The following is a 10,203-nucleotide window of genomic DNA, read 5'->3' on the forward strand; positions in this document are numbered from 1 at the left end:
ACTATCTCCTCCAAAAATATGGAAAGCAAAGAGTGTGAAACACAAAAGATGTATTTCGTAGTATTGAAAATGGAGAAGTGTTCATGGCTCTCAAGGTATGCATTTTAAAGCCTATGTTTAGCATTTATTTTTCTCTTGGTTTGATGTAAGGAACCTGTCCCTAAAGCTTGTCGGTGTTTTTTTTGGGACACCATGTATACTTCCTCACATTACCTATTACTATGACTCAGTAGTACTCTGATACGAGTAAAACTGCTGGTAATTGTTGAAGAGTTGATTATGAACTATAGAAGATGACTACAGTGGAAAATATCATCTTTTGAAAAAAGCGGAAAGGGGGGGGGGGGTAGTTTAAAATCTAAACATTTTAAAACAACACACAAGAAGTACAGAGTTATTAAGTATCTGCGAGGTTTCAGAAGATGACTGTATGAAGACTACAAGACATACAGAAAATATGTTAGTATCAGTAGACAGAGCAACTCTGAAAGTTTTAAACTCACTCACAGTTGCTCAATATGGGCACTGTTTGGGATGCAGCAGATGTCAATATGATAGACTCCTGCCGTACACATACCAACACATCACAATCAATATCAGTGACCATTAATTCTTATTCCTCACAACTCTTTCATATTAAATGGCAGTGGATGCTGGAACATGTGGTGCCATAACCACATAAGAAGAAATCACATGTACTTAACTCAGGGGGCAACTGAAGAAGAGAAGAGTCACAAAGAGAAGGGCGCCTTGTTTTGTACTATTGTGAAATAGGGGAGATAGTGCCATAGACATGATATGTGAATTTGAGTGGCAATCATTAAAACAAAGGTGTTTTTCGTTGTGACGGGATCTTCTCACGAAATTTCAGTCACCAGTTTTCTCCTACGATTGCAAAAACATTCTGGTTGGCACCCACCTACATAGGGAGATATGACCATCATGATAAAATAAGGGAAATCAGGGCTCACACAGAAAAATTTAAGTACTCATTTTTCCCGCATGTCGTTCGAGAGTGGAATGGTAGAGACTCAGCTTGAAGGTGGTTCATTGAACCCTCTGCCAGGCACTTTATTGTGAATAGCAGAGTAATCACATAGATGTAGATTTTCTGTTCAACACCAAGGCTGTTGGGCACTGAGGTAATCATGAATGTGTGAAAGCAAATATGCTTGAGTACCACCTTGTTGCAATGCAAAAAGAAGTCCTCATTGTCTTGCCATAATTGTGGCACAAGCCACTGCTGTACCAAGTCCGGGTACACAAAACCTGTCACAGTTTTCTCCACAAAGAAAAAGGCTCCATAAATTTTGAACAGGATATGGTACAAAAGGCATTAATTTCAAGTGAATCACAAATTTGTTCCACAATCTAATGTGGATTTTCTGTGTCCCAAATATGCACGTCGTGACAATTCGCCTTTCCAGACACATGAAACTTACTTCATCACTGAAAAACAACTCCTGTGAAAAACCATCTGTCAACCAGTAGCTGCTGAAAGTCACTGCAAAAGTCAGAATGAAGTTCATTGTCCCGAGTAGTAAGTGCATGCAACCATTGCAGCTGCTGTGGTGCAACATGCATGTTTGTGTAGAATGTGCCAGACGGTTTGCAGCAGGGTCTGCAGTTCACAGCTCCCATTGATTTCTTGAAGCTCTTGACGAGTAATTCACTCACATGGTCCATCTTTCCTGCGCTGATGGTTTCAGCTGCCCCCCCCCCCCCCCCTGCACCACAGAGGCAGCTAGTCTCATGGAATGTGACAATGTAGTTTTCTGTTACAACATTCTTGAATAAGTGCTTCATAGAGTTTTTTCATTTCAGGTTTGATTCTGAGTCCGTGGTAGACACCTTATTCAATTAATTTTCTGCCCACTCAAGAAAATTATGAGTGTTGCTGCACACCATAAAAGACACCTTTGCCTTGGTGTTCATGGAATTTATAAAATACCTTGTGAATGTGATAGCAGTTGTGCTGGTCAGTCAATAAGAATGTTTTCAGAATGCTGCTCAGGGCAGCAATGCCACATTAAATATTGTAATTTCGACAAATCTGATATTGCAAAACACAGCCTTATGAACAAAAATACATACAAGTCTGATGAAACAGAAATAATATCCCATGCATCCATGTATAGGGCTTTTGTATCAAAGAAACCATGGAGATCAGATTGTGTAGTAACTTTAACTGGGACAGTGGCTATATCCTTAATGGTGCATGCAGACTGTTGCATCAAGATGAAAGACAACACAGAAATAAGTTGAGTCATTCACCATCTAACAAAGTCAGTATCCTACCATGTTCTTTAGTCATAGACATTGACCTAATTTTTGGTTGCATAAGGAAGATCTGTGATGTCTCTAAGGCATATTTTGGCCAATTACATAGAGTACCAAAATGCCTGCTGAAATCTCCTGGCAGTGGTGACCAAGGAAACTATCAAAAGTTTGAGGCTGATACGAGTCTGATGTGGCTAGAACTCTGTGAACAACTTTTATGTAGAATGTGTTGTATCACCCATGGATTGTTTAGTATGCTGCTGCAGCTTTCACGTGATATTCTGTATGAAATCATCACTAAACTGCCACAATTAACTCACGTTTAGCAAATTCACGGACACAGAAGCCACACATTGCTCCATTAAATGCCATGTTTTGACATGGCTGCCCCTTAGTGGTGCATTCTGTAACTATGCCATGTTGTGTATTACAGATCGAAACGTGGAGAGATGCTCTATCCACAGCTATGTGTCATTTTTCTGTATGTCTCTTAGCTTTTGCACAGTCATCTTCTGAGACCCTGGAAGTACTTAAGAATAACTCTGTATTTGTCCCAAGTTATTTATTATATTGCAGATGTGTAATGGCTTGCAGTACTACATTTCTGTAAATATTCAGTTTGAACTGAAAAATATCTGACTTTTAAATAGAACTTTGGCCTGTACTGATACATTACTTTTTGAAGGGTGATAAAAGTTAACTTCAAATAGCTAAATATTTTTTATAGAGAGAAAAATTTCTACTTAAAGTCAACAGGGGATAAAATCTGAAAATGTTCACTTCAAAAGCCCATGCACACACATCTGCAGCTGTGGTTAACACTCTCGGCTCTGAATCATCACGAGGAGTCTCAAATTTCTGTCTGGCCAGTTTTCTGTGATATTCCTTATGTCCACCTCTATCTCACCATTCAGTGTATGTGACTCCCATGCAGAGGGCCATGTTTTGAATCTCATTACTGCCAGGGAATACTGGAACAGAGCACACTTAGCCTCATAAACCAGTTGAGATACTTCTCAGAGAAGTGGAAGTGGAGGTCCCAAGACAGGAAAGCTAACAATGTTTGGTAGGGTGGTATGATGACCCCATACCCCTCCACTCCATACCACATCCAATGATGCTACGGGCTAGGAATGCTAACAGTGGTTGAGACAATGGTATGCTAACCACATGCTCTCCTCCATTCCATACTACTTCCAGTGTGCCATTGGCAGAAGATGACATGGCAGCCTGTAACATTTCTGACCCTGTAAACCTTGTTTGAAGTATCATTTTTAACCTTGATTGATGATACACCCAAGTTGATAGGAAATTTAAATAACTTATTTTTGCATTAGTAACTTATGTATGGTGATAGGTGGAAATGTGTAACACACCCAAGAACATTGTAGAACATGATTGTTTTGGTGATCCAGGTGGTATGATGTGGTTAGGCATAATGCTGCATGGGCACACTGGCTTCCAGATCTTTGAACACTGTACACTCACCAGTGAACATTATCGTGATACTGTACACCTCCCCTATACAAATCTTTTCAGGAGAGCATTCGGACCCTGACTTCGTTTTTATGGATGACAGTGCATGACTGAATCGAACTGCACAGGTGGGGTAGTTCTTGTAACAAGAGGATGTTTGGCAGATATACTGGCCTGCCTGTTCCCCAGACTTAAATCCTATTGAGCACAAGAGGGATGCATTGGGGAGACGTATTGCTGGTGGGATGCATTGGGGAAATGTATTGCTGCAAATCCACACGCACCATCACCATCCAACAGTAATCAACCACACTGGCGGAGGAATGGAATGCCCTATCACAAGAACTCCTTACCAACCTTGTGATCAGAATGGGAGCACACAGAGCATGCATCGCTGTCTGTGGTGATCACACATCCTATTAAGAACTGTGCCCTATCTTTTTGATGTCCAGAGGACCATTATAAATTGGTTTATTATAAATATAGTCTATGAATAAAAGTGTCACTTTAGTATCCGAGGGTGATTTGAATTTGCCACCCAGCCCAGGCATTGATAGAGAGAACACGTAGGAGATACCCGGGCTGCAGGCAACAGCTGCAGCAACCATGTGAGTTGGCACCAACCTCTGATGAGTTTTTATCAATACACAGCATTCTGGCGACTGCAGCCAGTTTATTGCTAGTCACTGAAGCTTTATGCACATGCCATTTGTAATTTGTACTTTTCCCTGCATTGTGGTATAAGCTTGGATGACTGGGCTATGCTCTGGATTTGTGTTGGTTATTAATTCATCTTGTGATATCTGCTGTCAGTTATCACCAGAACTGTGTTTTTTCATTCCATCCGTCTCCTTATTAGTACCAATGAGAGCAGTCATAAGCTGTTTCTACCGATGCATAGTAGGATAGAAAAATCACATCTCTTCCTTTCATTGTGTCTTTATTTAAGCTACCTTCTGTACTATACTGTAGCAGTTCTTTCAACGTATGGTCCAAGTTTTATTGAGCTATGTTACTTGGCAGTGATACATCATGTGAAAGTTACCAGTGTACTTGGTAAAAGCAGCCCAAACTCTACCTTGACAACAGTAAGATTTCTGGGATTAATGTAAATGTATATTGAAATGATAGGCTTATGGTAACAGAAGATGCTATTTTTATGTATATTGAAAGGATAGGCTTATGGTAACAGAAGATGCTATTTTTGTCACTGTTGACAAAAGCATATCCACCCAAAGTGTCAATTTCATTTTAAAAGCTCGTATTCGATCTATGAAATGAGTAATTAGCAGATCTTTACCTTGTAGTGAAATGTTCAAAGCATTCAGATGGCTAGTTAAATCTGCTAAGAATGCGAGATCACATTTCCATGAAGGCTCTTTCAATTCAGGAACACACATATTATTTATTTCCATGAACGTATTTATCTCATGTAGTAGGCAAAAAAATCGATTTAATAATTCGCCACGACTAAGCCAGCGGACCTCGCTGTAATAAGGCAGGCCACCATACTGGCTTTCTACATACTGAAGAAAGCTTTTAAATTGCCTGTTGTAGCCCATGCTTCTTTACATAATTGGTTGTACGAACAACAACACACAGCACATTTTTTAGAGTGATGCTCTTTGCACATAAGTTTTCCTGGTGGATCACACAGTGAACGCCGCTCAGTTTTTGCATTTTCTCCTTCAACAGCGCAACGAAACCCGATTTTTTTTCCCTGTCATCGCTGGTGCACCGTCTGTAGACACTGAAACTAAAGAATTTCACGACAATCCTATATTTTCAACACTACTTAAAATATCACCTCCGGTTGTAGTGTTCTTCATGGCTACTACATCGAGGAGCTCCTCCCTCACCTCTAATAAATATGGCAAGCTGCACTGTTACAGTGATATCAACACCTTCGTCCAGAGCTAGAGAATACGCCATAAAATCTTTACAGATATTTCGAAGTTGGCTCTGGACGTCGTCTGCCATGTCCTGTATGCGACGCATAATGGTCATGTTAGATAATGTCACAATCTGAAACTGTTCAACTTGAAATGGACACAAATGTTCCGCTGCAACTACCAAACATTCTTTTATTAAATCGCCATCAGTGAAGGGGCGCAGGGATTTTGCTAAAAGCAAAGCAATTTTGTAACTGAGAGCTGCCTCAGTTGATTTCTCTTCGTCGTCCAGATCTTCTTCGGATAGCTTCCTTTTAAGTTTAATAACTTCCTGTGCACGATCTGGTCCATCACATTTTCCACTTCCGTAGTCTTTCGTGTGGTACGACATATAATGTCGCTGCAAATTAAATTTCCTAAAAGAATCCAGCGTTTTGTGACATACTTAATGTTTTGCAACACCATCTTTTTCTGTAAACAGATACAATTCCTCCCAATGGGGGTTGAACTGCGAAAGCATGGTTGGGGGTTACACAACGGCGACTTGACATGATTCTTAACCAGCGTAGTGACTGTAACAGCTGATCGTAGTACTTTAAACGTTACACAGTTGGCGCGAATTCAATAGGCACGCTGCGGCCCTATTCGAACGTGCGCGCGCATTTCCCCTCCCTCCCTACTCCGCGACCTTGCACCTGCTCGCGAGCACTTGCCTGAGCAGACGCGAGTACTCGCGCTCAAAACCGGCCAGTTGTTAATCCCTGTTTTAAATGCTTATACCACTTGTAAACACTGTTTTACTCATAGCAGATTCACAGAAAGTAATAGTTAACATTTCTAAAACTTTGATGCACTTTATTCTGTTTTTATAACAAAGTGTAATACAAATTCTCTGATCCATTTTTATGCAAAATGAATAATCTACAATACTATCAAAACACCTGTAACCTAAACAGCTGACAAGAGAGTAAATATCCAACATGACTAACCTACTACAGATACTTTTCAGACATATTTCCCAACACAATAACAAAAAAAGTTCTGCAAAATACACTATTACAGCATGCAAAATTACAAAATCCTGTCACCTTTAGAACACTCCTCACGTCAAGTTTCAATGAACCCAATCAAAGAAAAGTTCTACCTCTCAACACAAACACAAAGCAAGAATAAGTCTTAAATTCTGAAAAATAATTACATTATATTGTGTTAGAAATACTATAGGAATGAGTCCATCATTTTAGGGGGCGACAGTAGACAAACATGCATTCAGATGAATGGGTATTTGGCTCTATATTTGTAATAGATAAATGAATCTTGATCTATGACTGCCATTCAGGGGTTAATATAATTTACTCTACGTCGTGTTTCAGGAGAAGGCAGTTGTCTTCTGCATTTATCTATAAATAAACAACGATGCCCTTATGTAACTGCACACAGTGTTGCCACAGATTTAAAGCACTTGTGCAGCCAAAGGGCCGGTGTGACACAGCTTGTAGAAGCACCTTATGACATAGCTGGGTAGACAGAGCTCACTCACTCATGAGTTTATAGACAGACTGCACTATATAAAGCCAAAACATGGTTACCAAAAATCTCAAAAGTTCTTGATCATTTTACTTCAAATTTTTACAGATGCTCTAATAAACATAGAAAAAAATTATGACATCAAACAATTATTAATGTTGGCTAATGAAATTTTGGGAATACACTTGTCTAGGTAACATATTAAATGATTAACATTGTGAGATCACAGGTTAAAGTAAGTGCGAGATAAGCCATTGCAAATGTGAAATGCTGGTACATTAATAACCAGTGTATCTGCCAGACTGTTGAATGCAAATATGCATGCATTGTGTTTGTGGGATGGAATTCAATGCCTGTTGCACTTGGTCGGTCAGTACATGTATGGTTAATGCTGTTTGTGGATGACACTGGAGTTGTCATCCGATGATGTCCCGTATGTGCTCGATGAGAGACATCTGGTGATGAAGCGGGCTAAGGTAACATGTCGACACTCAACTGTAGAGCATGTAGGATTACAACTGTGGTATGTGGGCGAGTGTTGTCCTATTGGAAAACACCCCCTGGAATGCTTTTCATGAGAGGCAGCACAATGAGTCGATTCATCAAGCTCTCATACAAATATGCAGTCAGTGTGTAGGATAACCACAAGAGTGCCCCTCCTGTCATATGAAATTCCACCCCAGCCCCTAACTCCAAGTAAAGGTCCAGTGCATCTAGCACGAAGGCTGGTTCATTGCAGACCCTGAGCTGGCTTCCTTCTGACCACCACACAGCTATCATTGACACAGTGGCAGAACCAGCTTTCACTAGGAAACACAACAGACCTCCACACTACCCTCCAGAGAGCTCTTGTTTGACACCACTGAAGTTGCAAATGACAGTGATTGGGGTCAGTGGTATGAATGCTACAGGATGTCTGGCTTGGAGCATCCTGGAAGTAACAGATTTGTAACAGTTTGTTACGTCAGTGTGATGCCAATTGCTGCTAAAATTATTGCTGCTGCTGATGTAGTATGTTGCACCAGAGTCATACACTGAAGATGGTCTTCCTGTTGGTCGTGCCACATTGTTGTCTGGTGCAAGATCATCTTGCAACCGAACATTCTCATGACCACCGCTGCCAGCAGTCCACATACTATGACTATATTCCTCAAGCCTTTCTGCAATATCAGGGAAGGAACATCCATTACACCTCATTCAAATTCAGTTTGGTGTTGATAATACCAGTTTCGTCACCGTAAAACCATTCTCAACTAACCTCAGCTCATCGTGACAAATCTCAAAGGTAACTAATGCTCTCAAATGTTAAAGTAGGTATTTAAAGCAAACCTGATTCGCATCATCAAGTGGCCCTACTAGCGCTATGCTTATGCGACTTGTTCAAAAGTTGAATAGACATCATCTTTCAGGTGTAGAAATTGTGCCTACCAACTTTTATTTATGTTGCACATCTCCTTCCTGGGAATGAGATTTTCTTTTTCTGTCAGTGTATAAAACATAAATATATATAGTAAAGGTTCTTTTCACAAATTGTTGTCCTATTTACTTCAAATTTTTACACATTACTCTAATAATCATTTGGGCAGATGTACACTACGTATGTACGAGTAAAATATAGATAAAGATGAACGGCTGTTTAACATTGTTTCCAAAATTCTTAAAAGTTGTTGACCAACTTACTTAAAATTTTTACTCGATGCTTTAACAAACATCGACAGACATATTTAATAACAATATGCAGTTTTTCTGTTGAAACTGACTATGAGGAAAAAGTGCTGTGCAGTGAAACTGTGTGGTGGTTCCCACTCCCCCCCCCTCTCGCTCTCTCTCTCTCTCTCTCTCTCTATGCAAATTTATGTTATTTAAACCATTAGACAAATTGTTTCTTGCATATACATTCATACATTCTCTCTTTTATATAAAATTATAAAGAAAAATTGTATACACAGCATTGTGCAGCTTTGCTTTAACTGAAAACAGGAAAGTTGTATTTATGACTTATGGGCATATGGTTCAATTACTACTACAGAATATGAATCATCCAAAACTTGGTAATCTTTACTATTTGCAGATTAAACCTACACTAAATGCAGTCACTGAAGCTATTATCATCACAGATGCAGCACATGGGGAGGTCCTCTGTGGTACCCCATATACCAATAATGCCAACCAATATACCCATTCATTTTAAGCATCTTCAATGCCTAAGCAAGGTTGTGTTTCCAATAACAATACAAAACTGAAGATGAGAGATGGAGGGGGGGGGGGGACAAAGAGTAAAAGAGTAGAGTTATGAAATAGACACTAAGAGGGTGGAGAAGGAGATTCGGACTTACAACCAATTATGACATGCATTAGCAATTACAAAGCACTACTGGGTTCACTAGCCCTTTAAAAGTCCAGTTCTACAATTGGCTACCTACATTAATCCAGAATTTTTCTTCAACTGTTTGGAATCTGAATTTCAGAATGCACCACCATCTTGTTCATGTGGACACCAAGCTGCATAGTGTACTAGAAAATGAACAAACCTATGAACTATCTTAGGAAGTAGTTATTAGTGAACTATTGTGTCCTTGAATACCTTGCACAGACTTGTGAGCAAAACAGACAGCTGATACTAAAATCACTGGATATGGAGTAGCAAGCCATTGTAACCCCCTCCTGTGGAATCTCGGTGTATGAGTTGGACATATATTGGTGAAGAATGCCATCTTGGTGTGAGTTGGAACTAATGCTTCTTTTCCCTTAGGGAGAGCGATGATTTAATAACTGCTGTAAATATCCTACAATGCACAAGGGAAAAGATTTACCACAAAATGTAATGCTCTTTCCAATTTTTGTCAGTTTCAGTGTGGCTGTGGAAGGTATCTCCCCACAATATAGACCTCCTGCTGTCTTCCACCAGACGGTGATACATTCGACAAAAACTTTTAGCTTTTAAGAAGTTAATTCTTTAGCTACAACTAAACTTTCCCTTTTTTGTACCCCACTTTAGACAGATAAGATGCTTGTAGTGTCCCCTGCA

This window comes from Schistocerca nitens, chromosome 6, assembly GCF_023898315.1.
Source record: "Schistocerca nitens isolate TAMUIC-IGC-003100 chromosome 6, iqSchNite1.1, whole genome shotgun sequence".
Taxonomy (NCBI): Eukaryota; Metazoa; Arthropoda; class Insecta; order Orthoptera; family Acrididae; genus Schistocerca; species Schistocerca nitens.